General features: G+C 37.5%; 1 protein-coding gene across 1 annotated transcript in view; it reads right to left on the minus strand.

Moving 5' to 3' along the window:
* PAPPA2 (pappalysin 2) overlaps positions 1 to 27,371 on the minus strand; it is a 235,783-nt gene that overhangs the window by 190,188 nt on the left and 18,224 nt on the right. The window lies entirely within an intron of this gene.

Here is a 27,371-nt window from a genome sequence, read left to right on the forward strand (position 1 = left end):
TCATAATTTGTTTTTATATCAATAAAAATATCTACCTCATTACAGTAAAGGAACCATTGAAATGGTTCTAGTATACCAAACATACTATCACTAAAAACAGATAAAGGTGCAGTATGATACATTTCAGTCAGACATAATGAAGCATACCTTGAGTTCCTCTTTTGATTAAGCACTAAAGCTAAACTCTAAAGGCGTTTGTGGATTTTCTGTACTTTGGAGAACTTTAGGCATAAAACAGGCCAGGAACACGTCACCTGGACCATAAGGAAATGAGATAGAGGGTGGAGCTGGAGTAGAAAAAAAGCACTTACCAGAGACTGAAGAAATAGTCCAAGAAACCCAGTAAAGTTGTCATCGTGATGACAACATGGGGCAAGAAAGTAGGAAGGGACTGGATATGGGAAGCATGATCGCTCAGATCATAGTTTGAATTACAAGTGCCTTCTCCACTACTACTGTTGTGTTACCACAAGGCAGGTTGTGCTCTTATTTCAAATCCCACCCCTCCCCCAACCAGAAACTGCATGTTATGATCCAGACAACTGCCTAGAGGCAGGAGGACCAGATGCCTTCTTGAAGCCATTTTGATTTCTAGAATGTAATGATTTAAATTATTAGCAGCCAACAGAGTACAATGGAAAGAGCAACGAACTTGGAGCCAGAGGGCATGGCTTAGAATGTTGGTTCTACTAGTTGCTACTTCTATGATTCTGTCCTGTTAGTCCTCAGTTTCCCCATGTTTAAACTGAAGGTGAGTTGAACTAGTTACCCTCTAAGATTCCTTCTGGCTCTGTAATTATAAATCTCTTAGACTCTGTATTGTACACAGATAAATGCAGTTTTCCTTTTAATATAAATTGTTCTAAAAACCAATGAGTTACAGTGTTCTATACTCCCTACTTTCCCACTTTTCATCTATTTCTCCTTAGAACAAGGAAGCACATTTAAACTGTTAGTTCCTTTATTGCTTTCAACTGCTGTTAAGGACAAATTTCTACCTTCTCTGGTGCACACATAACATATAACTCAGCAGTATCGAGGTGGGTATCAATGGAATTATTGCCACCATACACCAATGGAAGAAGAGTGATTAACCTCAGAAAAACTGTCCCTGGTTTCAGAGCAGGATGTGACATCTAATAGGAGATTAATCTTAATGTGATGAGCTTCCATAGCCTAGAAGCTACATTACCTGTCTAACCAATCCCTGTTTTCTCTCCAAGACAAAAAACAGTCATTTGTGTGATTTGCATGATTGGCTTAATTAATACAAGCTAATAAGTGCAGGAAGGCAGCATGGCAGAAATCCCTTACCTCAACCCCACCCCCACTGAAGAAAATTGTAACTGTTCTCTTTCTTTCATTTCTTTCCTTTCCTTTGTCCTTTATCTTCTTGTCATCACAAATCCTTCTAGAAAAGGAGAAAAGAAAAAAGAAAAGGCAAAGGAAAGAAAAAGAAAGAAAAAAGAAGAAAAGAGAAGAGAAGAGAAGAGAAGAGGAGAGGAGAGGAGAGGAGAGGAGAGGAGAGGAGAGGAGAGGAGAGGAGAGGAGAGGAGAGGAGAGGAGAGGAGAGGAAGGAGAGGAGAGGAGAGGAGAGGAGAGGAGAGGAGAGAAAGGAAAAGAAAAGAAAAGAAAGAAAAGAAAAGAAAGAAAGAAAAGAAAAGGAAAAGAAAGAAAAGAAAAGAAAAGAAAAGAAAAGAAAAGAAAAGAAAAGAAAAGAAAAGAAAAGAAAAGAAAAGAAAAGAAAAGAAAAGAAAAGAAAAGAAAAGACCTGGACCCATAGTGTATAGATTATAGTGAAAGGTCTAAGGAGCATCAATTTTTTTCTAGAAGGGGTCAATGACTCTAATTTTGTTCTTTTACATTTGAGGAAATTGAGATTGAGTAAGGCTAAGTAACTCATTGAAAGTCACTTAAAGTTTACAAGGTAGGATTTGAAATCAAGTTTTCCTGGTTAAAAGCCCAGCCATCTATCCACTATAACACCTAATTCTTCTTTAACACTGAATCCTCTGAAACTTACTGGATTGGGTTCATCTGAGAGCAAAATCTGAAATACATCACAAGGTAACTGAGAAACCTTTCCAAAGCCTTCAGCCCTGGGTGCTGAAAGAATTCAAAATCCCCAGGGAACTCCCCTAACCTTTTCCAGTTTGTGAAAAACCGAAGAGACCTGCTGTATGAAAGCTTGAGGTTGACAAAACAGGCCTCATCTAAGCCAGGGAACAAATACAAAGACCAAGTAAGCATATGGTGGCTTCCATCCAGTGGGCCTCAAGTCTGATGGATGGGGATGACTGCAAGGAAGGACAGCAGAAATTAATTTTCTCAATTCCCTCATCCTGGTCTCTTCCTTGACACCACCCACCAGGAAACCGGCTGGTCTAGTGGTTGTTCTTATGATGTGGACACTTTTTCTCTTGGGCCTGAGCCCAAGACCAGCTTTTCATGTTCACCTTTAAGGTCTTCGAAACCCAGACCACTGCAAAGGCTGATTGCTGGGGATGCTAAGGTGTCCAGTGGCTTAGTTTGTGTGAAGGGCCAGTGCTAAGATTTTTAAGCCATAGCTTGATGCAAACCACAAGGGAACATGATATATGTAGGTGATCTGGTTGGGGGGAGCAACAGCACCTCACAGAGATACGTCAAGCAAAAAGAAATATTGGCTGATCAGGACATGGGATTACAAATGCAGCTCTAAAAATGTCTCAGATGGAAATCTCTAGTAAAACAATTGGCCATATCCTATACTTCCCTTTTAATGTAGAAAAGGCTACATTAGTAGCAGCTACATTAGCACAAGAAAAGTACCAGCTTTGTCTACCAGGCAATATACTCTTCATACATAGAGAGAGATTTGTGTTTCATCTACATGATCCACTAATGCAAGGGTTTTTCTTAAACCTTTTTTTGATGTTATGGGCCCTTTGCCAGAATAATGTTTTTAAATATACACATAAAATGCATAGGACTGAAAAGAATATCAATTCCATTTGAGTGACTTTGACATTAAAAAAAATAATAAGTTCATGGACCTCAGGTTGAGAACTCCTGTAGTAGAGATAGAGACACGTACTGTAACTACAAAAATAATTAATGAGGGAGGGAGAAAAACAGGAAAGAAGAGAGTAAATATGTGTGTCCAGAAAAGGAATCTTGTTTTGACCCTGTTCAAGAATTTGAAATGAAGTACAGAATTTAGGAAGGGACATTAACAATTGAAAGACCAGCAGTATCAGTCGATAGAATTTTTTAAAATAATTTTAATATAATTTCTGCTTTCTGTGAAAATGCATTTTAGATACAAATAATTACAAACAGATATTATAACTTTACTTTGAAATAAAAATTTTCATCCTGTTATGATTTTCTTTCCCCTAAGTGTATAGTTTTATCTTGGTCCTTCAAGGTATTCTTAAATTCTGATTTTTTTTAAAGACCACAGAGGATTTGTACAAGGTAAAACAGATAGTAGCACAGCAAAGATTTAAGCACAGGTGCTCTAGCTCCAAATCCAGGATCTTACACTCTCATACAGTGGATATCATATAGGGACCGGATCATGTTATTTTAGTTCTGAGGATTAAAAACTCAGATTCTCCCATTCAAGCATATGGTGTCCACTACAGAACTCATCTATAGGCTTCATCAGTACCCAAGAGTCCAGGAGTCCACTAAAGTCCTAGCGATATCTAACACATAGAAGTAAGCCACAATTCAAAAAGATTAACATAAAAGTAAAATCATTTAACTTCTCTTGGACTCAGTTTCTTCACCTGTGAAAATATCTGGAAATAATAATAGCACCATCTCACAGAAGATGAAATAAGAGAGTTTTGTAAACCTTACAGAGATCTCTCTGTCACGCGTCTGTTCTTTTACCTAGGGGACTAAAGAATACTCTTTGGCTCCTTTAGTCTTCTTAGGTGACTATGGCTTGACTGATTGGGTCTAGAATACTTATCAATTGGTAATTTCTTTTTTAACTACTCATCTTCTTAGAAATAACTGTGCAGCTCATTTCTTTAGAATTATCTGAGATAGAGGTTAGCAATTGGACCTGAAATTTTCTTGGTATAAGGAATTTCTAGGTTGGGAAAGTTCCTCTACTAATATATGTTGACACCTTCTCTGAAACTTATAGAATTGCCTAGAATACGGAGAGGGTAAGGACTGGCCCAAGACCACAAAACCAGTATGTGTCCGAGGCGGAAAGTGAACATCGTCTTTCTAATTATGAAGCCAGATCTCTACTATGTCATTCTACCTTTTTTAGAATTATTATGAATAACTTTTCATTCTTTTTTTCCATCCTCTTGCTTTTGCACAATTTGCTCCCCCCCCCCATTCCTGGAATACCCCTTTGAATTCTTTATTCAAAGTTCAGTACAGGTGCAACCTCATAGAGGAATATTTTCCTCATCTCCCTGGTTGTTAATACACTCTCCCTTCTCAAATTATCTTTTTTTTACTTTTCTGGGTACACTTTTTCTTTTCCTAGGAGAATGTAAAGTGCCTTAAGATCAGATTCTACTTTTTTTTTTTCCAGATCCCAAGGGCTAAGCACAATGCATTGTATTTAGTGCTTAATAAAGGTTTGCTGAATTGAAGGCAGGAGTAATTTGTTCATATTGGTACATTTATACTGTCCAAGGATTTTGCATTTTAGTTCTTATGCTTTATGGTTCTTACTATACTCTGTGTTTTCATGGTCATTATTGGCTAAAAATTTCCCCTCCAGTCCATACACTTGGAGGTTCATATTAAATACTTCCTTTTTGTTTGCCCTCCAGCTGTGACTTTATTTAGTGTAATTCTACCTACCAAGGATCCTAGTTTAGGAGATTCCAACACTATTGATCTTAAGTCAATTTATGATGGGGCAGACAAGTTAATACTTCTTATCTCTCTAGTGAGCCTGGGCTTTTGCTACTCTCAGTGGTCTCCTTAAATCACAATTAATGACAGGGAAAACTGTCTACCATCAGGGCTAGTCTTAATAAGCCTCAGATCTGAATCTTGAAAACCCCTGAAAGAAACAATATGTCCAAAGTGACTTTTAAAGTAGATGATTCAAGGAAGGAAATCCACATCAACTCTCTGTCAATCATAGGATAGAAGTAAGACCTTTTCAGAAAAACCCATACTTCCTTGGGACCAGGTAACCTCGGTACCATGGGGGACAGTCGTGAAATTCAGTAGGTCCATAACTCTGACAGGACTTTCTTTGAAACAAAAAGGAAGCTAAAAGTAAAACTAACCTCAAATTCTCAGTTTCTCTATGATCCAAAAGTTCCACATAAAACCAACCAAGCCAACTGGGGCCAGTGGTGGGATGTTAAGATAAAGGAATGTTTCACCTAATTCAGAACAGTTTGAGAGAGAGAAAACCCTCTGTCTGCCTGCTAGGCCCAGACCCACTTAGTAAACAGGCAGGCCAAGTATTTCAGCTTTCTGGTCATCCTTTGTGGTGGTCCCTGGAGAAGTGACCCCAAGATTGCACCACAAACTTGAAAAGAATCTTCTATGAGGTTTCCAAATGCTTTGGGTTTGTTACTGGCTTGTTGTTTTCCCCCTGTGCCCTCCAAATTTCTCTCAGCTATGGGCACTTCACAATTCTGAAGGGGAAGAGGAAACACTCAAGAGGTGGCAGATTAGCAGTGCCAGGGATCAATCCTCTGGTGAATGGAGACTTGTATACAGATAGCCAAGGGGCGGGGGGGGAGGGGCCAATTTTTGTTTTTATTCTGAACTTAACAAACACCAACTAGATTGGGCATTTCCGTATAAAAAGTAAAACAGAAAAAGAGGATTATGCATGAAACTGCAGGTCTCTATTATTTACAGCTTACTTTTCTTTTTAAGTAGATCTAGGTTCCTCTTAGTGTAAAAGATGAATCCTGGGAAGTGATTGCATGTAGTCAAATTAATACTATTTAAATTTGTTGTTGTTCAGTCATGTCTGACTCTTTGTGAGCCATGGACCGTAGCACAACAGGCCCTTCTATCCTCCGCTATCAACTTAAGTCTATATAAGCTCAAGTCATTGCTTCCACGACACTATGTATCCATTTCATTTTCTGCCATCTTCTCCTTTTGTCTTCAATATTTCCCAACATCAGAGTCTTTTCCAATAAGTCCCATCTTCTCATTATATGGCCAAAGTGTTTAAGGTTCAGCTTCAGTATTTGAACTTCCAATGAAGAGTCTGAATTAATTTAAGTATTGACTGATTTAATCTCCTTACTGTACAAGAGACTTTCAAAAGTCATCTCTACCACCACAATTCTAATGAAAGCATTGATTCGGTGATGCTCAGTTTCCCTTATAGCCTAACTCTCACAGCCATACATTGCTACTGGAAAAACAATAACTTTGAATGTATGGACCTTTGTTCGCAAGTCTCTGCTTTTTGGTATGCTGTCCAGATTTGCCGTGGCTTTCCTTCCAAGGAGCAAGCATCTTTTAATGTAAACTGATCTTTTCCAATTCAGTGACCACTACTAAGTTTTCCAAATTTGCTGGCATATTCAGTTCAGCACTTTACAGCATCATCTTTTAGGATTTTACGTAGCTCAGCCCAGAGCAGCTAGGTGGTGCAGTGGATACAACATTGGCCCTGGAGTCAGGAGATCCTGAGCTCAAATCTGGCTTCAGACACTTGATACTTACTAGCTGTATGACCCTGGGCAAGTCACTTAACCCTGACTGCATTGCAAACGAATGAAAGGATAGTTAAATAAATAGCTAAATGAATGGATGGACAGATAGAGATAGATAGATAGATAGATAGATAGATAGATAGATAGATAGATAGATACATAGATAGATGGATAGATAGATAGCTCACTCGACTGGAAATCCTTTACCTCCACTGTTGTTATAAATGCATCTTAAGGCCAACTTGACTTTTACTCCATTCTCTAGGACGTCTGGCTCAGTAACTACAACATCGTGGTTATTGGTTATGTTAAGATCTTTCTTGTGTAGTTCTTTTGTACATTCTTGCCACCTTTTCTTTATCTCTTCTATTTCTGCTAAGTCTTTACCATTTTTGTCTTTTATAATGCTTGTTTTAGCACAAATATTCCCTTGACATCTCTAATTTTCTTGAAGACATATTTTGCCTTTCCCATTCTGTTGTTTTGCTCCTATTTCTTTGCACTATTCATTTAAGAAAACCTTATCTCTCATTACTATTTTTTTTAATTCTACATTCAGAATTCAGAAAGCTATGGGTATGGCTTTTCCTTTCTCCTTTACCTTCTGTTTTTCTTCTTTTCTCAGCCATTTGCAAAGCCTCATCAGACAGCCATTTTACTCTCTTGCTCTTCTTTTTCTTTGGAATGTTTTTTGTTGCTGTCTCCTGTATAATGTTGCAGACTTCTGTCCCTAGTTCTTCAGGCACTCTATCTACCATATCTAATTTCTTAAATCTATTCATCACTTCCACTTCATACCCATAAGGGATGTTATTTAGGCCATACCAACATGGTCTGATGGTTTTCCCCTACTTTCTTGAATTTAGGTCTGAATTTTGCAATAAGAAGCTCATGATAAAATAACACAGTCAACTCCAAGTCTTGTTTTAACTGACTGTATAGGACTTCTCCACCTGTGGCTGCGAAGTATATAATCAATCTGATTTCAGTATTGACTGTTTGGTAATAACTGTGAGTAGAATCACCTTCTGGGTTGTTGAAAAACTGCTATGACCAGCGAGCTATCTTGACAAAACTCTTATTCTCTGCTCTGCTTAATTTTGTATTCCAAGGTCAACCTTGCCTGTTATTCCACTTATCTTTTTATTCCCTACTTTAACATTCCAATCCCTTATGATGACTATGATTTCTTTTTGGTGTTATTTCTAGAAGATGTTGAACTGATCAACTTTGGCCTGTTCAGCATCAGTGGGTGGAGTGTATACTTGTATTACTATGATGTTGTATGGTTTACCTTCGATTCCAACAGATATCACTCTGTAATTTTTGAGATTATACCCCAAAACTGCTTTTCTCACCCTTTTATTGACTGTGAGGGCTACTCTATTTTTTCTAATGGATTCTTGCCCGAAGTAGTATATGTAGTGATCATCAAAATTAAATTCACTCATTTCTGTCTATTTAAGTTCACTGATACCCAAAATACTGATGTATAATCTTTCCATCTCCTGTTTGATCACATTCAGCTTTCCTTGGTTCATAGATGTTACATTCCAGATTACTTCATATTATTGACCTTTGCATCATTGGATTTTCCTTTTTTAACTAGACACATCCGAGGCCAAGCTTCCTTTTGGCTTCAGCCCAGCCACTTCATTAGTACTAAAGCTATTTGTAGTCATCCTCTGTTCTTCCCTGGTATGTCGGACGCCTTCCAACCTGAGGGGCTCATCTTCCAGTGTCATATCTACTATTATATTAATACTGTCTATGGGGTTTTCTTTGCAAAGATACTAGAGTGGTTTGCCATTTCCTTCTCCAGCGGATCATCCTTTATCAGAATTTTCTAACAGACCTGTCCATCTTGGGTAAACCTGCATGGCATAGAGTATAGTTTCATTGAGCTATTTAAGGCCCTCTGCCATGACAAGGTGGTGATTCAGGAAGGGTATTTGAATTTATAACTATGTAAAAGATGGTAAATAGTTCCAGCCCAATGGAAATATACATAGTGAATTCAAATCAATGTTATCACTTCATGGAATTCATTATTTATATTAATTGGGACCTGGTTATGAGATCAACCTATAGCTTTCAAAATTTTCCTGCTTGTCTGGCCATGACCTTCTTTTTGTTCTTTCTCGCTATTTTTAAAAACAAATTCCTCAGTGACCTTATTTTCTTTCCTTCTTTCCCTGTTTTTTCCTTTCCTTCTTTTCCTCCTTCCCTTCCTTCTTTCCCTTATTCTGTTTCTCCCCTTCTTCCTCTTCTTCTCTTCCTTTTTCTTCCCTGCTTTTAACCCCACCTTATCCTCCCATTTTGCAAAAAAAAAAAAAGCTAAACAAATCCTGTTGAATATATACACAGTCAAGCAAAATACATCCCCACATTGGCAGTATCCAAAAATATATGTTATTCTACGAAGAGATGGTCTTTCAAAACTCAAAGGAATATCATCTTAAAAACAACCCTGGGTGAATGTGTTCATTGCTTCAACAAACATTTATGAAGCATCTTCTATGTATGAGGAACTATGTTTCCTGAAGGGAATATGCTAAGAAAAATACATGATGGTCCCTTCACTTAAGGAGCTAATAGTTTGTTTAAGGAAAAAGATGCTTTGTGTCTTGTCTGGAAATTGCTTTTAATTCTAATTCAGCTCTAAAGGGTGGGGATACAAATGGAATTGAGCTTGGTGTGACTTTTTTTTTTTGGCTAGGCAATGGGATTAAGTGACTTGCCCAGGGTCACACAGCTAGTAAGTGTTATGTGTCTGAGTCTGGACTTGAACTCAAGTCCTCCTGAATCCAAGGCCAGTTCTCTATTTGGTGCTACTTTTTAAAGGATCATAGAACCATAGCTTTATAGCTAGAAGGAAGCTTGCAGGTGGCTGATTTCAAATCCTTCATTTTGCAGATGAAGAAACTGAGGCCCAGAAAGGTTAAATGACTTGTCCAGGGTCACATGCTAATATGTTTTCACCAGTAGGTTAAAAAGAAGATCTGACTTAATTTCTAAGGTTAAGGGAACTGTTCTCCTTAGGGTTTACTAAACAATTCACCAATCAAAGTTTTAGTTAAACTAACATGTAGAAAGATTCTCAGATGATTAATTCTATTATTAATTAATTATTAATTTTATTGTGAAATATAGTTGTCAATTGTCAGTCTCTGTATGGGATGGGGAAAATGAGATAGAGAACAATTTATGGATATCTAAATGTATGTTAGAGATAGAGTTCTGCTTTCAGTCTGGCATTCTGGTTTTTGGACTCCCTCCTGGAGTCCTCCTGGAATATTTCTCCAGATGGTGATATTGGAAACTGACGCTAGCTGATACATTTCTGTAAGGACCCTTGAATAGAAGAGATTATAGAAAGTGCAATGAGGGAAGAGGCGCGGTTGTACTGGTGGGAGAAATCACATAGTAGACAAAGTGAAAGTGGACAAAAACCAATGGCTGAAGACCATTTTCTTGAAGGACAAAGGACTGGAAACTGACATTGACTCAATAGGGCAATAAAATTATCCATGATTAACCAGCATCTGTTCAGCACCTGCTTTGTGCTAAGCGCTTCATTAGTGCATGCATTCCACCAAAGAGCTCTCTGAGTTTTAGTTGTGGGTGTGATGAAGTAAACACGATTATGAACACTACGGAAAGTTTGTTAAGCATGTTTAGTGTCTACAAAAGATCCCAGAATATCAAAAAGTGAGCACATCAATAACGATTACATGGGGAATAGAAAACAAACCACAATGTGAGTGTAAATTGTTCTCTAACACTGAAATAAATGAATTTTTCCAGGGCACAATTTAGGACAAAATGCTATAGTAATGTCTCCCTTTTATCCAGTGGACACGTGTTGGGTAGGGTTGAGTTGGAGTCAAGAGAAACCCCAAACTTCAGTGAATCCTGAGTCATATCCTTGCTACATATATAACACTGGTAAATTACTTAACCTTCTAAGCCTCAGTTTCTGCTCTGAAAAATGGGTATAATAATAACATCTGTTTCACAGGGTTGCTGTGAGACTCAAATGACATAATATAGGCGAACTATTCTTGAGACCTTAAGGTGCTATTTAAATATGAGCTTTGGGAGGGGCTTCTGTATAAATACAGATTATAGGTAACTACATTTGATGTTTATAAGACCAGATTTTCTCTTAAATTCATTATTTTATGTTGAGTGTAAATATTTCTAAATTATGCAATTCCTACCAAATAATAATAGCTAGCATTTTAAAGTTCACAAACTGCTTTACAAATATAGTCTCCTGTGATCCTCCCAAAAACCCTGCAATGTAGTTACTGCTATGATCCTCATTTTATAAGCTGAAAGTTTAAGTTATTTGCTCAGGGTAGTGGGGAAGGAAAGAAAATTAGCACTTATATAGCACCTACCACACGCAAGGTACTGTAGGAGGGAGGGAATCTGTGTGTGTGTGTGTGTGTGTGTGTGTGTGTGTGTGCGTGCGTGTGTGCATGCATACAAATACATATATATATATATATATACATTCATATGTAAGTATAAGTATATATTGTATTATAATAATGTAACTATATATCTCACCTACTATGTGCCAGGCACTGTGCTTAGTGCTTTTATAAATAGTCTCTCGTTTGATTCTCACAACAACCCTGCAAAGGAGGTACTATTATTATCTTCTTGTTATAGTTGAAGAAACAGAGGCAAAAATAGGTTAAGTGAGTTGTCCAAGGTCACATGGGTAGTGAATATGTGGGGATGGATTTGAACTCAGGCCCTCCTGACTTTAGGCCTAATGCTCTATTTACTGTGCCACCTAACTGCTAATAATAAGTATTTGACACAGGATTTGAACTCGGGCCTTCTGGACCCCAAGTTCTTAAACATAATTTGTTGAACAAAAGGTCTTTTCTTTATGACTTTAGGTCATCCTCATAAACATAGATGATGGTGTTAGTAGTCTTCTTAAACAGCGAAGACCTCAGGATTTAGGGAGACATGTTGGTTTCTGCCCCTACACTTAAAAGCCTCAGAATTCTGAACTTGTAATTTGTATATCTGATATTTTTAAGGTTATCCTCCATCACAGGGTTATTGTGAATAAAGGACATTATAAATGGCAAAATTTGACATAAGCATGGCAATGAGAAGGAAAATAGACAGTCTCTCCGTAGTTATTGGGTTGTAAAGGTATCATTTCTTGTAGTTGCCCCGATGACTGCTTCTATGGGTCACTGGCGGCAAAAGAATAGAGCTCTAGGCCTGGAGTCAGGAAGACCTCCAGCCTCAGAAACTTACTAGCTGGATCACTCTGGGCAGGTCACTTAACTGAGGTCTATCTCAGTTTTCTTAATGGAGTTAATAATAGCACCTACTCCCCAGGTTTGTGGTGAAGATCAAATAAGGCAGTATTTTAAAGTTCATATGCCTGGAACATTGTAGATACTTAATAGTTGTTTGTTCTGAGTTTCTAGAGTTGCCTATTCCCTCCTAATTTGTGGTTTTGAAAATCAGATAATTAAGGTTTATGAGAATTATATGTAAAATTGTATGTAAATGGGATCTAAATAAGAACCTGGAAGACTTTCCTGTGAGGGAAAAAATGAATTAGCTTTAGTGCATGGGTCTTATAACATTTGTTTTTTTCCACCCAAAGGCCTTTTTTTTTTCATTGCTATTTGGAGTTCTTGGCTACGTTCTAGAAAACTGAAGTTGCCAGAAAAATGACCTCTCGATTAAGTGAAGTGTCATTTGTAGTACTTAACAGTTTTGACAGTTAGTATTGTCCTATAAGCCTCAATTGTGGCAGCCAAATAAGAAAGTTAATAAAAGTTGAAAGCATGACCTGGAATGCTAGTTTTCTATTTCTTTCAGGCTATAGTTGCTTACTGTCACAAATGTTTTATGGCTATAATTCTGTGGAAATGAGTTGAAGAACATTATTGGGGGAGGGGAGGGAGAGAAGGGATTAGTAATATAGTGTGGCCGTCAGCTGGAATTCACCCTCCCTCACAAATGTCACTGTTGACCCAATGGAACAAGGTTGAGGTCCTTTTAGGGGCTCAGCCTGACATCTTGGGAAACATCTACTCTGTACTCGACACCCATAAAGTCATAAAAATTAGAATTGGAAGAATTGTAGGATTTAGAGCTGGAAGAGACCTTAGAATCCATCTCATCTAACTGCCTTATTATTCCAGATGAGGAAACTGGCCCAGAGGGGCTATGCTACTTGCCTAAGGTCACACAGCTGGTACGCAACAGAGCTGGGAACGGAATTGAGGTTCTCTGATTCCAAACCCACTGCTCATTCCAATACACTTGCAATCTTAGAGAACACCCAGTAGAGTAATAGGATGATAAGTTCATGTATTTAGAGATGGAATGAACATGAGAGGCCCAACACTCTCCCTTTACACATAAGGAAACAGAGGGTCACAAAAGTTAAGCCATATGTCCAAGGTCACTGTGACCTCGGGTAGTAACTGACAGAGATGAGGTTTAACCTAAGTATATCATTTTATTTTATATACGAAGAATTAGGCAAAATGGTTAAAGAAAGGAGCTTAGATTCAAATTAAGTCCCCCTGACTTTTGAAGGAAGGAAATGGGCACTGTGGTCAGGTAATATCTCAGCATCCTAGCACCATATATTTTCTGCTAGCAAAACATTGTAGAGATCATGTAGAGCTACCCCCTCCTCTTTTTGCACATGAAAAAAAGGAAGGTCAGACTAGTTACAGGACAGTAGGTAATAATGGCAGAGCTAGGATTCAAGCCCATATTCCTTTGTATCAGCCCTTCATCTTATATAAAAGGACACTGAGGCAGAGGGAGAATAATTAATAGCCAACTTCTCTCAAAGACAAAACTAGGAGACCCCTGATTTCCTATCTTCCCCATTCTGGTCCTTTTGCATTATACCACACTGGTTCTCTCTTCTCTCACCAGGAAGATCCAAACACATTTCTTTTGGCTGCAAACTGTTGGACAAAGAAAATACAAACTATCTTCCCAAGGTGGTATCAACATGGATCATTGTATACATACAGAAATTTTATCTGCTTTTAATGGATGAAGTTTGGGGGACTTTTCTGGAGGGGAAGGGGGTGACAAAAATACTTTATTGAAGCCAAAGCTAGACTGGCCCATGTATGTAAGTATACAAGACATTAACAAATGATCTGCTTGTCCTGCTTTCTGTACCTCAATAACCTATATTAATCTGTTTCTGGCATGGGACCTCTGAACCCACACTACAGTTTTTGTGTATAATTCCTGAAGGAGGAGATCTTGGAAATGGATGTTGGCACCATGAAGTATTACTGAGATCCCCAAATCAACTTACTTTTTGTCTTTGTGTGAGTGTGTAAGAGAGACAGAGAAGGGAACAGAAGGAGAGAGAGAGAGAGAGAGAGAGAGAGGGAGAGAGAGAGAGAGAGAGAGAGAGAGAGAAAGAGAGAAAGAGAGAGAGACAGAGAGAGAATTAATAGGAGAAGCCATGGCTATGTATTGAGAGGACTTGATGTCAGACAAGTGACTTAACCTCTCTGGGTCTCATTTGCTTTATCAGTAAAAGGAGGGATTTGAACTAGATGATCCACAAGTCCCCTTTAGCTCTAAATCTCTGATGCTATGAGCATTCATTAAATCTCTCATTAAAACAGTTCTTGAAAACATGGAAGTCATTAAGCTGACATAATGTTAACCTAGAGTATATCATGGTTTTGTCTTAATTTCCTGGCTGGGCTTCACGATACCTACCAGCTCTTCATTATCTTTTTGTTGTTTTTCAGTCATTCAGTCCTGTCTGACTCTTTGTGACCCCATGGACCATAGATACCGGAGTGCTTTGCTGTTTCCTTCTCCAGAAATTAAGTGACTTACCCAGGGTCACACAGCTAGAAAGTATTTTAGGCCAGATTTGAACTCAGTGTCTTCTTGATTCCAGGCCCAGAGCTCTATATGCTGAAAACCACCTAGCTGCCTCCTAGGCAAATAGGGGTTGTGACTTGCCCAAGGTTACACAGCTAGTAAGTGTCTGAGGCTGTATTTGAACTTAGGTCTTCCTGAGTCCATAATCAGCACTCTATCCACTAAGCCACCTCGCTGCCTCCTTTCACTACCTATCCACCATTTAAACTTAGGTTTCCTTCAACATTCTTTCCTTGGGCCTATGATCTTTTCTCTCCACCTTCTCTTATTTATCAATCTTATCCATTGCTGTGGCTCATCTCTATGGTAAGACCCATTTCTCAACTTTTGTCTCTACTACCAAACTCTCACCAGTGCTCTAGTCCCATATTTTCCAACTGCCTTTTGGAAAACTTAATTTGGATGTCCTCTCATATCCCCTGGCATCTCAAATTCAACAGGCCCCAAATGGAGCTTCTTGTCCTCCCCCTAATAATTTGCCCTTAGCTCCTAATTCCCATATTTCTGTAGACAGCATCACCTTCCCCCCAAACTCACAAACTAAGAGTCATTTTGTACTCTTCTCTTTCTTAGTACTCCCACATTGCATCAGTTTCCAAATCTTGTCCATCTATGTCCACAATCTGTCTCTCATCTATCCTCTCCATGCCGATCCCATTATAACCATCTTGTCTCTGACCCTCCTTGCCTCTCCCCTTTATTCTAGTTGGTGTTCCTACCTTTGGTCTCTCCAATCTATACCACCAATGCCTTGAGCGTCACCTTCCTAATTCATTGCTCCAGTCACATTATATCTCTATTCAAAAACCTTCAGTGGCTTCCCCTGCCTACTCAATAAATTATTGGCCTCTTTTACTAGAATGCAAGTTCTTCTGCCATTTGACTTCAACCTATATGTTTTCCAACCTATTCTACACTATTCTCTTTTATGTCCTCCACTTCTGATCAAACTAGCCTATATGTCATCATCATTCCCAGCCTACCCTCTCTAATCTCCATATCGCTGTTCACCGATCCTCTCTTCCTGGAACAGACCCTTCCACTGAAATCCACACTTACTATAACCCAAATCAGGGACCACAACCCCCATCAAGCCTTCCTCGATTCCTACAGCTTAACACCATCACTTTCTCATTAAATTTCTCATAGCTATGTGTAAATTCCTTTGATTTTATTATGCCTCATGGCCCATCTATATTTGTGTATGTTTTATCTTCCCTACTAGACTATAAATACCTTAAAGGCAAGGACTTCATCTCATTTCATCTCTGCATGCCTAGTATCAAACTGCAGAATATAATCAGAAACTATCCGAAATGTAGTATTTTGCATGTCACATGCCTTCTTTTTATAAACTTTCAGAAATTACAACATGCTAGAGGAATTCAAGTAAATTCACCAAGTATTTATTAGAAGCCTACCATGTGCAAGGTCCTGTTCTTGGAAGTGGGAATAAAAAGGCAAAAACAAAATAACCCCTGCCCTCAAGAAGCTTACATTTTACTGGCAGGGGATAAAGCATGTATAAAGAGAAATAAATACACAGTATATACAGAGTGTAAATGCAAGATAGAGAGGGAGGGAGAAAGAAAGAGAGAGAGAGAGAGAGAGAGAGAGAGAGAGAGAGAGAGAGAGAGAGAGAGAGAGAGAGTGAGCACTAAGGAATATAGGAATCAAGAAAAACCATTTATAGGAGATTGCCTGACCACTAAAAAATATTAAGAGTTCTAAAGAGGTGGAGATAAGCAGAGCTATGAGGAGAGACAAAGGCGGAGAGTTGGGAGGTGAGAGACCATGTCTAGTGAGATGTCCAGTTTGACTAGCTTAGAGAATGCATTAAGGGGCATAATATGAAATAAGATTAGAAAGGTTTGTTGGTGCCAGATTATCAGAGGCTTTAAATGCTAAACTGAGGTTTAATTTTCTGGGGAAAAAAATTCCTAAGACATATGTGTGTGATTGTTCATCTACAGAACAAGAATTTTTTCATAAGGATCTACTCTAATTATAAATCATAGATCCCGCAAGACCTCACAGGATTTTGGTGTCAAGTTAAGTAATTCCAACTACAATATGTGCTTTATTTTGGATTAACCTCAAGAATTAAGTAGCCTCAACTACTTACAGTGATCTTTCCATTTTTGAAAAAGTTCTTTTTCTCCTCTTTCAAGGGAAAATAATTTTTTAGGAATAAAAAATAATTTAATAGTAGATGCTATTTGCAGATCTAAAAGCCAAATGCTATTTATGGTGATTAAAAAAATCTTTTATTTGTACTGTGTCTTCTGGTCCCACCGTCGATATAAATTATAGCTTCTTTTCCAAATCTAAACCTTTGAAATACCTATTCCATATATGTTCAACAAATTGCTAAGTTACATTGCGGAATATTATGGTTCCATGAAAATGAAAAAAAAATGTATAGAATTCAAGCAAATATGGGAAGACTAATATGAAGTAAACCTGTATTCAAGTTCACATATGAATGGAAGGATTTGAACCCACATCCTCCTGACTCCAAGGCTGACCATCTACATTAGAAATACATTAGAGACACTGTAGAAAGGATTCCTCTTAATGGATATGATGTTGACTTAGATAGCTTCTAAAGCTTTTTCAAAAGCTAAGATTTTATAATTAATGCAGGCTCCTTGATGACAGACACTATTCCATTGTTGTCTGTATTCCAAATATGATGCTGTGTTTGTTGTGGCTGTCTTAAAAATAATTGTTAAATAGAATTGAACTGAATGGTTTCAACATTATTATTTGTCTGATTACTAGAATGATTATTTTAATAACTTCCACTTATCTATTAAATACTGTGAATTTAAAAGTACTTTTCATTCCTATAACAAATTTGTTTAGTCAAGTTATTTGGGTATGGTCCTATTTCATTTGAGTCTTATGTCAAATTTTCTTTTCAGATCTAGTCTTTTCTTCAGGAATGCTTAAAAATCCTCCATTTCATTAAATATTCATTTTCCACCTGTAGGATTATAATCAGCTTTGCTAGGTAGGCTATTCATGTTTGTAATCCTAGCGTTTATATAACACCTACTATGTGCCAGACAGTATTCTAAGCATGGTGCTTTACAAATGTTATTTCATTTGACCCTTACAACAACTCTACGGGGTAGATGCTGTTATTATCCAGGACTTATAGTAGAGGAAACTAAGCTAAGTGATTTGTCCAGCATCACACAACTAGGAAGAGTCTGAGACTGGATTTGAACTTAGGGCTTCTTGACTCTATTTACTGTCCCACCTAACTGGAGACTAGTGATGGGAAGCCTTTCTATTCTCCTCTGCCTGGTATTTGAGAAGACCTTGCTGCTTCTATTGAAGGATTCCTCTACTTGATGATTCAGTAGATTTCATCTTGAGAAAACTGCCTGAGCAGTTTTACAGATCCTCGTTAAATCAAGAATGAACCCTCCCTACTGTTCATTGACCCACTGCCCTCAAACTCATGCTCATTTAGATGGCACTTCTTTTGCCATGCCCTTTTCACATGTTTTTTTTTAGAAAGGGTCAGAAAGAAGAAAGAAAACAATAACACAGAGGGCAAAATAGTGAACAAACCAAATGAAAACATTTGTAATACAGAACACAAAATTAGCACTGAGGAATGTTGCCATAGTGATGGGAAACTTGGAAATATATTTGTTCAAAGTCTCATAGTATCTGATACATTCTTGACTTGTCTTGCTGACAATTTTTTTCTCTTCAAAGGTAGACAAGATAGTGACGGCAACCTCCAGAGGAAAGAGTGACATTGATGATTTTCTGCAAGTTGGCCTCACTTAAATCCAATTTAAGAGCAAATCAAGACACAACCCTCATGATATCATTGAGCCTCTTTCAGAAGGAAAAATCAATAACAACAACTTGCCTTGCTGACATGACTTTTCCTCTCTAAAGGACAAGTGAAGACAACTGTTAGTCTATTCCTGATTCCATCCAATAAAGATTCCAGACAATGGAGGGGGAAATACACAGGAGGAAAGGATGTGTTGATAGAAAAGACAATTCCCCAAAAGGAAAGGTTGCCATGTAGACCAAAGTACCAATTTTCAGACAAGTTAGATTAATGTCAATCACTGATTAAATTCTAAAATGGTACACTAAAGAAAAAAAAAAGATCCTTTGTAATCACCCAAATAAGGGCACAGTAATTAGTAGGAGCCAGAATAAATCCACTAAATATAAATAATGCAAATTTCACCTTATTTCTCATCTGTACAAATTTGAATACTAGATTGTTAGTTTTGGGAAATGTCAGAAACATAGAATATGTCTAGCAAGACATTTGACAAAGTTTCCCTGAGTTTCTATCTGTACAAAATAAAGTTGGAGCCTGGATGACTAAACAATTAAATAAATCATGACTAGTTGTATACCCATCCAAGTTAATAATTAATCAATCATGTTGAGATTACTGTAGTCACTTCTGGGCAACACATTTTAGAAGAGGCTTCAAGAAGTCAGAATACACTTAGAAGACGATAACCACGACGGTGAGGAGGCTTAAAATTATGTCAGATGATCTACTGAAGAAACTTAAAACCTGTTAAAGAGGAGACAGGCATTGGCATATAATACTAGTCTTTAAATATTTAGAAGATTATCATATGGAAGAAAATTCAAATTTGTCTTGTTTGGCATTGGAAGACAGGTGGAGGCTAAATGAGTGGAAATCATAAAGCGACTTTGGTTTAATATAAGGAGATAATTCATAAGAATGAGGGCTGTCCAAAAATAGAAAAGGCTACCTTGGAGGGTAGTGAATTCCCTATCAAAGGAAGGCTGGATTTCTACTAGTAAGAGAAGGTGTAATGTGTACTTGCTACAGTTAAGGACTGGTCTAGATGATCTTTAAAGTTCCATCTAGCTACAAGATTATATTATTTCCAATAAAGATAAAATTGAGTATATTTATTTTAGTTGAATGTATCTTTTACCTGCCTGTAAATAATTATGTAAGGGAAATGTAGTAAAACTAAAAAAACTGGTGTATAGTCAGGGCTGATAACAAAGCGTCTAAGGATAAACAGCTGTGGAGTAAGGAAACAAGTAACACGTTCCAATGGAAATGAAACATTTTATTAACCCTGGGGAAGAGTAGAATTTCAATCTTTTCAATTCTGTATAAAGGAAAAGTTGGGCTTTTATTTGTTAGAAAATAAGCAAATGAATGAATGTTGAGACCTCAGAATCTCCTTATAGTATGAAAGATTGTTATGAGTTAAATTTAGGAGAAGGGGGGAAAGGGATCCTAAAATTTCTGGAGTTGAAAGGGACCTTAAAGCTCAAGTAGTAGACCCCTTTATTCTACAGATAAAGGAACTGAGGGCCAGGGAAATGATGTGACTTGTCTGAAATGACACCAGTAAAAAGTGCCAGACCAAAGAGTTATTTAAACTTGTATCTTGGGATTCCAAATCCAGGGCTATTTCTGCTATTCCAGTATAACCATGGTGGGGTGCAGAAACCAGGTCAAAAGAGAAGGTAAAATTCTGCACAGAGAAATATAAACACTGCTGAAAAGGAACAAAAATGGAAACTACCTAAACAGATTAATGGGGTTGCCCTGGGAACTCACTGACCAACCTGAGTTAAAAACAAAAATAACTCCTCAAAAATGTGTATCGAAGATAGAACTGAAGGGCAAAAACTGAAGATGAATATTTTTAAAATGTGGTGTAGTCTTAAAATATATATATATAGATATATACATATATCTATATATATATATATATACATATATATATATAGATATATATATCTCAAGAATGTCAAACTCTAGAACAAGCTGACTCTTCCAGAGAATGCTAAAGACAACAAGAAGAGGTTTTTGAGGTTTTTTAATAGCTATATTGGGGGTATGGAGAAGATCAAAGAAGGGATAATATCCCTGCTAAAGAGGATTAGGATGGTGTTAAGACAAAAGGAAGCCAAAACTATTCAAATCTGATTTTGTCTATTTTCTGTACAGCAAAGAATAATGAACATCAGTCTGGGAAGCAGAGAATAAAGATAGCAGGGAACTGAGGGCCAAGATAAAAGAGGAAAATGTTCCTAACTGCCCTCAATGACTTTAAGTCACTAAGGCCAAACAACATTCCAAGGTACTGGATGAATTTCTAGATATATTTGCTAAGCCATTATCACTGGTATTTAGAAAACTTTGGAAAATGGGAAAGGTACCAGAAAACTAAGAAAGAATAACTATCATCTCACTTTTTATAGGGGGAAAATAGATTCTTAAACCATTAGGAATTTTGCCTTTGATATGATTTAGTGATTTGCATTTTTAAAGGGATAGTTTTTAATCATTTCAAAAATCAAGTGAAAACTATAAACAAACATGGGGCTCATCAAGGCAAAGGCAAACCAGACTAATTTTTGTTTTGGGCAGTTACTACATTGGTCAATAAAAGTAATTCCATAGTGTGGCAGCTAAAAGATGAAATGACTGCAGAAACAAAGGTTCAATCTTCCAAGCATATCGATTTATTAAGCAATGTGTGCCAATTGCCCAACAAACTGGGACCAGACCTCCTCAGAATAGGCCTGGACCCTGAATACAAGGTGAGACAGACTGTTATCCATTAAAAGCAATTAATCAAATAAAGCTGATTATTATTTTTTAAATAATACAACATTAGGTAATCTAATTTCTAATTGGATGAAAGATTAGGGACTTTCCAAGTTGTGAGAGGAGAGTGAACAGGTGCAATTCCCTTAATTAAAATAAAAATGTGTCCCAATAGTGATAGTTTAATTGATTTTAAACAAGTCATCTGCAAAATATGCTTGTGGATAAGATAGAGAGAAAAACTGTTTGATCATGTAATAATGAGGATCTGGAGCTCTTGTAGACTCTATCAGCTTGCTTAGCTAATGTAAGTTCTCCATGAGGATGATGCTGTTGAACTTGCTTCCAGGAGATTCATGATACATATAAAGTATTTTGAAGAGATTGTGGAGCATGAATGGCTATTCTGTAACTGGTTCTGATGACCTAACCAAGTGGTTCTTTGATTGGCTTTGGAGGCATTCAAAAAGGCTTCTCAGTTTTAGCTTGCTTCATTTGGTGACTCCTTTGTATAATAAGGTGTTTCACAATCTCTCTAAGGCATTTATTTCCCTTACATGTCTAGCATTTTCCATATGGGGAGGTCACATCAGCTAAGCCAGCTGATGAGATCTGTGAATGTACCAGACTTCCATTACAATTATCCAGCTAGATGGATTTTAACTTGTGTAATAACCAGACAAAAAGAGTGATAACTAGTGGAACATTATCAACCTAGATGGGTGTGTCTAGCAGGCACTGTCCTTGGTATTAAACATTTTGGCAATGATATGGATGAAGCATCATATGATGTGGAATGTGAATCAGATTTTATATTGGATGATAAAATCAATATTTAGGAAAAAAGCAATGCCAAATGTCAGATATGAATTTAATAAGATAAAATTCAATGGGGATCAATATAAAGTCTTACAGATGGGATCAAAAAATCATCTATGCAAGTATAGGTTTGGAGAAGCATAGCTAAGCAACAATTAACCTGGAAAAAAATCACATATGGGTTTTAATGTACTGAAACCTCAGTGAGTCAGTAGAGTGACGTGACAGCCAAAAAAGTCAGTGCTATCTTTGACCTCATCAACAGGAAAACATCCAAAATGAGCAAGGTTACATCCATTCCACTTTGTCCTAGCAAGTCCACATGTAGAATATTTTAGTAACCTTAGGAACCACATTTTATGGAGCAGATTGGTAAGCTAGAGTGTGCCCAGAGGCTGGTGACCAGGGTAATAAGAAGATCCAAGTCTTTCAGGAATCGGCTAAAGAAACTGGGGATGTTTAGACTGGAAAAGGGAAGACTTACTTTATGCATGAGAGCTGTCATCAAGTATTTGAAGGGTTTTGCTGTGGACCAGGAATTAGAATTTGATTTGATCTTATTTTCTGCTCCATTTATCCTACAGCTGCTAGTGTTCTACCCTCCAAACCACACCACCAGAGATGGAGATCTAGGCCATGCATGGCTCTGTTTCCCCTCACCCCATGCATCTTAAGCTTTCCCTGGCCATTTTCTGCATGTGTACTCTCCTCCCACTCCAGGTCCATCTCTACTTCTTGCTATGAAAACTGTGATCAATCAATCAAAAAAGATTAGTAAGCACCTAGTATGTGCCAGGCACCATGTACAAAAAAAGGCAAAAGACAATCCATGCTCTCAAAAACTTACAGTCTAATGGGGGAGACAATATGCAGGGAGATATAGATATAGATATATGACAAACAGAAAATAATTAATGGAGGAAAGACATTTCCCCAACTAGGGGTTGGAAAAGACTTCTAGTAAAAGATAAGATTTTAGGGCCTTGAAGGAAGCCAAGGAAGTCAGTAGAAAGAACTAGAGTGTTCCAGGCATGGAACAAATGCATGGAGATGAGACAAAGGGTAACTTGTTTGTAGACTAACCAGGAGGCCATTTTCACTGGAAGGAAAAGTATATGGTAGGAAATAAAGTATAAATAAGGAGACTGGAAAGGTAAGAACAAGTTACATTGCGAAAGGCTTTGAAGGCTAACCAGAACATTTTCTATTTGGTCCTGGAGGCAATAGAAGACTGGAGTTTATTGAAGTGGGAGGGGTGAAGTGACATGATCAAACCTGCACTTCAGGAAAATCATTTTAGTGGCTGAATGGAGAATGGGCTAGAATTGGGGGAGACTTTGGGCAAGAAATTACAGTAGTCCAGGAGTGACATGATGAGGGCCTGCATTAGAGTGGTAGTGGTGTCAGAGAAGAGAACCAGAGCATATTTGAGAGATGTTGCAGAGGTGAAATGTACAGGCCTTAGTAACAGCTTAGACATGGGGGTGATAGTGAGGTGTCCAGGATGTCTCCTAGATTGTGAGCCCGTGAGGATGGTGTTGCCCACTATGGTAATAGGAAAGGTAGGAGGGGTGGAGGATTCAGGGGGAAAGATAATGAGGGGTTTTTTATATGAATACTGAAAGGCAATTGGAGATACACGGAGTGGTTCATACAAGACAGCTAGATTTGAAAATAATTATTATAGAGATGGAAATTAAATTCATGGGTGCCAGTGAGATCACCAAGTGAAGCAGTGTAGAGGGAGAAGAGGGGCCAGAACAAAACCCTGAAGGACACACATGTTGTGTTAATGGACTGATTTATTATTCTACTTGTCATCTTAATGATTTCCCAGACCCTAACTCTGGTCCTTGGCTACCATTACCCTGAGCAATTATCTCCTCCATTAGAATGGAATCTCTTTGAAATTCCATTTAAACTTGCTGTAGACATTATAAAACATTTAGGCATCTACCTCCTGAAACAAACCCAGGAACTCTATGAACACAATTACCAAACATTTCTCACACAAATAAAGTCAGATCTAAATAATTGGAAAAACATCAGTTCCTCATGGGTAGGCCAAGCTAATATAATAAAAATGACAATCTACCTAAGCTAATTTACTTATTCAGTGCCATACCAATCAAACTACCAAAAATTATTTTATGAGTTAGAAAAAATAATAACAAGATTCATTTGGAAAAACAAAAGGTCCAGAATATCAAGGGAACTAATGAAAAGAAATGCAGGGGAAGGTGGCCTAGCCATTCCAGATCTTAAATTGCATTATAAAGCAGCAATCATCAAAACTGCTTGGTACTGGCTAAGAAATAGAGTGGTGGATCAGTGGAATAGGTTAAATATGCAAGACATAGTGGTCAATGACTATAGTAATCTATTATTTGATTAAACCCAAAGACTGCAGCTTCTGGGATAAGAACCACTCTTTGAAAAAAACTGCTGGGAAAACTGGAAAAGAGTATGGCAGAAATAGGCATAGACCAAATCTCACACCTATACCAAAATAAAGTCAAAATGGGTTCATGATTCAGATATAAAGGCTGATACTATAAGCAAACTGGGAGAGCAAGGAATAGTTTACCTATCAGATCTATGGAGAACAGAAGAATTCATGACCAAACAGGAGATAGAGAACATTACAAAAGCAAAATGGATAATTTTAATTACATTAAATTGAAAAGTTTTTGCACAAACAAAGCCAATGCAACTAAGATTAAAAGGAAGGTAGAAAACTGGGAAAGAATTTTTACAACCAGTTTCCATGATAAGGCCTCATTTCTAAAATATATAGACAATTAAGTCAAATTTATAAGAATGCAAGTCATTCCCAATTGATAAATGGTCAAAGGATATGAACAGGCAGTTCTCAGATGAAGAAATTAAAGCCATCTATGGTCATATGAAAAACTGTTCTAAATCACTATTGATTAGAGAAATGCAAATCGAAACAACTCTGAGGTACCACATCACACCTATCAGATTGGTCAACATGACAAAACAGGAAAATGATAAATGTTGGAGAAGATGTGGGAAAATTGAAACACTAATGCATTGTTGGTGGGATTGTGAAATGATCCAACCATTTTGGAGAGCAATTTGGAACTATGTCCAAAGAACTATAAAAATGTGCATACCTTTGACCCAGCAATAGCATTTCTAAGGCTATATCCCAAAGAGATCATACAAATGGGAAAAGGACCCACATGTATGAAAATATTCATAGCAGCTCTTTTTGTGGTGGCAAAGAATTAGAAATTGAGAAGATGCCTATCAATTGGGAATGGTTGAGCAAGTTGTGGTATATGAATGTAATGGAATACTATTGAGCTATAAGAAATGATGAACAGGCTGACTTCAGAAAAACTTGGAAAGACTTGTATGGTCTGATGCTGAGTGAAATGAGCAGAACCAGGAGAAAGTTGTACACAATAACAGCCAAATTGTCTGATGACTAATATTGATAAACTTAACCCTTCCCAGCAATACAAGGATCTAAGACATCTCCAGAGGCCTCGTGATGGAAAATGCTATACACATCCAAAGAAAGAACTACGGAATTTGAATGCAGATTGAAGCATACTACTTGCTATTTTTTTTTCTTTTCTGTTGAGTTTTGTTTCCCCTTTCTGGTGGTTCCTCCTATTGGTTCTAATTTTTACTTACAACATCACTAATCTGATAATATGTTTAATAAGAATGTATGTATATATAGCCTATATCAGATTGTGCACCATCTTGGGGAGGGTGGTGGGGAGGAAGAGGGAGAAAAATTTTAAACTCAAAAGCATATGGAAGTGATTGTTGATAAATCAAAATAAATTAATAAAAAAAATTAAAAATAATAAAAAATTTTAAAAATAGACAAACAAAAATAAAGAATGGAATCTCTTTGAGGGTAAGATGCCATCTTACTTTTTATTCTTAAATACAAGATAGACATATATCCCCAGTACTTAGTACAATGTTTGGCACATAGTAAGCCCTTAATGTATTTCATTCTTTCTTTGATTCAGTGGGGAGAACATGGAGAACAATGTATATTTTTACAGAGAACAAGTTCTTGGTTCAATGCAAGGAAAAACTTTGTAGCAAATTAGAGCTGTCCAAAAGTGCAATGAGCTGCTTTGGGAGGCAGTGATTCCCATATAACTGGAATTCCTGTAGGGCAGGCTGGATAAGCACTTGCTGGAGATATTGCAGAGGGTATTCCTGATCAAGTATAGGTTGAAATAAGGAACCTCTGCAATTCCTCTTAACTTTCAGATCCAATGATTCTATGTAAGGGAAAAGAAAAGAAGGGGGAGAGAAGAGGATGTGAAGAAAGAGAAAAAGGGAGAAAAGAAGAAAAGTGGGAGGGATAGGGAAAGTGAAAGAGAAAGATGGAGTGAGGAAGAGGAAGAAAAAGGGGAGCAAGGGGAGAGGGAGAGAGACAGAGATGGGGGAGGGAAAATGGAGAGAAAGCGAGGGAGACAAAAGAGTAAGAGAGAGAAAGAAAAAGACAGGGAAAGAAGAAGAGAGAGAGGGAGAAGGAGAAGTTGGGGAAGAGGGAAACAGAGGCAGAAAGAGAAGGAAAAAGGGAAAGAGAGAGAGAGAGAGAGAGAGAGAGAGAGAGAGAGAGAGAGAGAATATGTGAAGGAAGTATTGGAAGTTAGAAGGAACAGAGAAGGAGCCAAGATGGGGCAATGTGCAAAAGAAAGAAAATCACACAGTGATTGCTCTTTGTTGGGCTGAGATTTAATAGATATTTTTGTATTCATTGTCCCCTTGATAGCTGAAAGAAGGAAAATTCAAAGGCTAAGATCTCCTTACTGAAATTAAAGAATAATCTGAGGAAAATAAGGCCCTTCTAATAATATAATGGATGTATTATTAAGTCAAAGTATGGGTATGGTCAGAAAAATAAATGATGTAAAAATACCTTTTGGCTAAATCTATGAGTCAGTTATGGTTCTGCAATTGGGAAAACACATTGTACTCTGTCCTGTTTGGGACATAATCCATAAGGGAGGTGAGTTTTGATGATAAAATTCTAGTGCAATACAGTTTTAAAAAATTATTGGGAGGGTCATAAAAATTATAAAAGCTAGGTACAAACCAGGGGCAGAAGGAGGTACAGGTCTGAGACCACAGGATGGCCTTACAACTCTGTCTACTACAAATAGCACCTCTGAACTCACAAGCTGAGAACATGGGTCACAAAGGCCAGTGAATAAAAATAAATCCTGAACATGCTGGGCCAAATTTTCCAAAGGCAATCCCATTTGCTTTGAGCTCTATGCTATATGCCACAGGTGAACCAGAGGGTCACATGAAAAGACTCTATAAAGTTTCACAGGGCCTCAATATTAAAGGCC

The sequence above is a fragment of the Phascolarctos cinereus genome, unplaced genomic scaffold, assembly GCF_003287225.1.
Source record: "Phascolarctos cinereus isolate Bilbo 61053 unplaced genomic scaffold, phaCin_HiC Scaffold_5;HRSCAF=322, whole genome shotgun sequence".
NCBI classification, from domain to species: domain Eukaryota; kingdom Metazoa; phylum Chordata; class Mammalia; order Diprotodontia; family Phascolarctidae; genus Phascolarctos; species Phascolarctos cinereus.